The sequence below is a fragment of the Pteropus vampyrus genome, unplaced genomic scaffold (genome assembly GCF_000151845.1).
Source record: "Pteropus vampyrus isolate Shadow unplaced genomic scaffold, Pvam_2.0 Scaffold16, whole genome shotgun sequence".
Taxonomy (NCBI): Eukaryota; Metazoa; Chordata; class Mammalia; order Chiroptera; family Pteropodidae; genus Pteropus; species Pteropus vampyrus.
In genome coordinates, this window is record NW_011888797.1 from 4120085 (window position 1) to 4124579 (window position 4495).

Below are 4495 nucleotides of genomic sequence, written 5' to 3' on the forward strand. Positions count from 1 at the left end.
CACAAGAAAGAAAAAAATCCAGCAGATTTCATGAAAACAATGTTTCTGGTTCTTCAAAGACATTCCCAAGAAAAGTTTTAAGGAAGATGGACCTAAAATCACACCTAAGAACATTGAGAAAAGTGCCACAAAACCAGAGGAAAAAGGTGTGAAGCAGTTCAAGAATAAGCAGCAAGGGGATAAAATACCAAAGAACAAATTCCAGCTGGCAAATAAACTTGACAAGAAGAGAAAATTCCAGCCGGACTGTAAAAGGGATGAATCAGCAGCCAAGAAACCCAAATGGGATGATTTCGAAAAGAAGAAGGAAGAACTGAAGCAAAACAGACGACATAATGATAGAACTAACTGTGACGTCATTGTCCGGGTGAAGCAGATTTGGGAGATTTTAAGAAGATAAGAGACTGTGACAAAGAAGAAAGAATGAAGTAGATGAGTGATGTGCAGAAGTCGATTCAAAGGAAAATCAATACTATTGCATTTGCCCGTGCCTCAACTTGTGTGGTCCAGTGTTACTTTCAGTGGGGTAATGAAGAACAGAGAAAATAGGCTTTTGAAGAACTGAGAGATAATTTTGTTGAGTTACGTAAAGCTAAATATTCCAGAAATGTTTAAGAAATTTCTCACGTGTGGGTGTAAACCATAGATTGCAGAGATAATAAGAAGTCTTAAAGGCCATGTGAGGAAGATGCTCCAGCTTGCAGAAGCATTAGCCATTGTGGAGTATGCATATAATGACAAAGCCATTTTGGAGCAAAGGAACATATTCAAAGAGGGGGTCTACGTTGACATTTCAGCTTTACAAGTCAGCAGATCACCCAACTCTGGACAAAGTATTAGAGGTGCAGCCAGAAAAATCTAGAGTTTATCATGGATGAAATGAAACAGATTTTAACTCCAATGGCCTGAAAGGAAGCTGTGATTAAGCATTCATGGCTGCATAAAGTATTCTCGGACTTTTTTTTTTACCTATGCACCCCAAAACTAAGATCAGAAATGATAGAAGGCATCCATGAAGCAGTGGTATAGCTGGTGCACATGCACGATGGCACCAGAGTGGCCATGAACTGCCTGTGGCATGAGACGCACAAAGACAGGACAATGATTGTGAAAACAATGAAGACTTATGTTGAAAAGGTGGCTCGTGGCCAATACTCCCATTTGGTTTTACTGGCGGCATTTGATTGAATGGATAATACTAAGCTTGTGAAGCAGATAATTGTATCAGAAATTATTAGTTCCTTGCCTAAGAAATTAAATGACAAATATGGAAAGAAGGTCCTATCGTCCCTACTAAGCTCCAGAGATCCTGCACACTCAGTATGAGAAATCATTGAAGTTCTTGCAGAAAGGAGATGGAAATGCATACAGTAAGAAAGATAGAGAGCTCTTAGAATCCATCTCTCCTGCTTTGTTAAGGACATACCCTGCAAGGACACGCCCAAGGAGTGGAACTAGAGAAGTTTGCCTGTGTATTGGTTTCTGACATTCTGAGAGCTGCCACTGGAGACATTCTACCTGTTGTGAATGCCATCTCCAGCTGCAGATCTGCATCCTGGTGGCAAAGATGGAGGTCTTCATGTCGCAAAACATCCCATAGGACATTGTGTTCTAAAGTGGTTGATAGAGCAAGATAAAAAGATGAACGAAAACAGAAAAGTTGTTTTGCAAAAGCATTCATAGAGCTTGTTGGTATGAAGAATCTGAAGTCCTGGGCTAGTGTAACCTGAGGTGCCATTATTCTCTCTCGTTTTCTCCAGAGCTCTGATCAAGAAGTTGCAAACAAAGTCAAAGCCAGACTGAAAAGGCTGATTCCACATTGGAAAAAAAAAAAAAAAAAAAACAGCACCAGCAAAGGAATAGAAACACCACTTGAAAAGCTATCCGCATAAGTGGAAACAATGAACAAGATGGAATCATTTTTCTCTCTTCTGATCTGTTTTCCAAGTGTGGAAAGGAAGGGTTAAGGGTCCACCTCACTGGGTGCTCTGTATACGTGTTTCTTCTTTGTATAAGGATTTGTTTATAAAATAGTTTCAATAAATAAATAAAATTAAAGTAAATAAAATAAAATATAAAATAAAATAAAATAAAATAAAGGGTCCATGAGAAGCTGTCGTTTGAAAGGTGTGTCTGGGAGACCTAGAGAAAGAAGCTTCATGATGCTTACTTATTGACTTTCCTTTCTCTGCAGCATCTTGGCAAGTCCAAGTAAATAGGAACATTTATTTTTTTTTTCCTTTCGTTTTATGTATTCATCTGAGAAATGTTTACTGAGCAGCTATTATGGGTCCAGGCACTGATGAGCAGCCTGTGTGACTCAGCAGAAAGCAGAAGGAGCTGGACTGTAGGACTCCTGTCCCCACTCTCCACTCCTGACCAGCTCTAGCCTGGAGTATTCAACGAATATTTACAATAACAGCATATTTTGTGCCTGACACTGTATTAGGCACTAGGATACTGTAGAACTAGTCATCCCCCCTGGCAGTAATGGTGGCAGATAGACAGGCTTTGATTCCTAAAGAAGCTTAATAGGACCTAAAAGGACAATGTTGCAGAAAAGGCTAAAATATAGCAAGAGCATTAAAGTAAGGTCATGCGCGGGAAGCAGCCAAAGTCTGCGTCACAACAAATGGTCTTGAGAGGCCAGTGTGGTCACCAGTTGTCCTCTTTCTGCAGAGCTGAAAAGCTTTTGCTTTTAGATAAGGAACCACCAACCTGTGCACTGAACACCTTGGAATCAGAGTGTCCAAAATGGAGCCTAGGCCAGGCTTCTTACAGCCTGCTGGTCTATATAACCCACCGAAAGGCAGAGCGCCCCAGGGGTATCACTGAAACCAGATGCGAATCATGGACCTCACAGTTACCAACAAACAATGCTGATAAGTTGGTACAAACTGCCTTGAAATTTGCCTTGGATCCACCATTACAAAGCAACAGGATTAGTCACAATATTTACTGTCTTGACCACAGTCCAGTGCTGTTCAGGTACGTTTTTCATTTTAGCAATTCATTGCGGGCCAATCCTAGGCCCACAGGAGTTCACCCTGAACCCCTCCAAACCATCACACTGCATCCAGTGAGTTATTTATTTTTTTTTAATAAAACAAAACATTGAGAAAAACAGAAAATAAATGTCGGTGAGCATATGGTGAAACCCTTGTGCACTATTGGTGGGAATGTAAAATCGTGCAACCGCTATGAAAAACAGTATGAAGGTTCCTCGAAAAATTGAAAATAGAACTCCCTTATGATCAGCAATCATACTTCTGGTGTATTATCAGAAATAACAGAAAGCAGGTTCTTGAAGAGATATTGGCAACATTATTCACAATAGCTAAGAGGTGGAAGCAATCCAAACGTCCCCTGACAGATAAATGGATAAACAAAATATGTTCTATACATAAAATAGAATATCATTCAGCTTTAAAAAGAAAAGAAATACAGCAACAGAGAACTAATATGCAGACCTGCCCCTAGATTTTTCTGTGAGCCTATACATTCCTTTTTTAACTTAACCTAGTTTGAGTTACAATCATTTATCTCCAAAAGATTCCTGACAACACAGAACCATATGTACATTATCTCATTTATGTCTCATTGCAACCCTCTGAGGTAATTTTTTCCTGTTTTATTTTTAATTGAGGTAAAATTTATATACAGTGAAACGTACAGATCAATACAATTGTCCAATTCAATAGGCGTATGTATGAGGTAATGTTTTACTTAGGACATTTTTAGTTGTAAATTATGGAAACCTATTTGAAGTGGCTTAAGGGCAAAAAAGGAGTGGAGAAAATTATTATAAAAATATAGATATATCCCATGGAACTTGAGATCTCTATTGCTACATAACAAATCACCACAGACTTAACAGCTTACAGCAACACCCATTTATTACCTCCCAGTTTGATACTGAAATCCAGGTTATCAGCCGGGCTGAGTTCTTATCTTCCCGGAGCTTCCGTGGAAAAATCTGCTTCCAAACTTATTCTTACTCTTGGCAAATTCAGCAGGTCGAGGCCCCCAATCCTTTCCAGCTGTGTCACTCCTAGAGACCATCCATAGCTCCTTGCCGCGTGGCCTTACTGGCCGTTCACAAGAGTCATTCTCAATAAGGGGGCGGGAGGATGACTTTGCCCCCTGCCACGGGACATTTTGCAATATCTAGAGTAATTTTTGGTTGTCATAACTGGAGGACAAGGATGCTACTGACATCTCATGGGTGGAAGCTAGGGATTCTGCTAAACGTCCTGCAGTGCACAGGACAGCCTCACAACAAAAGATTCCCCAGGCCCAAATGTCAACAGTGCCGTGGTTGAGAAACCTTGATACAGACTAACAAAGGAGACGCTTACGAAAAATCAGAACACTTACCAGAAGAAAGGGCGTCTAGACGATGGTGAAACCGACAGATCCCCCTGCAAGTACAGTGCCTGGCCCAGACTAGGTTTTCTATAGTTTTTATTTTCTTTCTTTTTGTTCTTTCCTTGAC

At 40.2% G+C, this 4495-nt stretch overlaps 1 pseudogene; it reads left to right on the forward strand.

The window, feature by feature from the left end:
* Positions 1–1892, forward strand: part of LOC105288285 — a 5599-nt pseudogene extending 3707 nt beyond the window's left edge.
* Positions 1893–4495: the final 2603 nt, after the last annotated feature.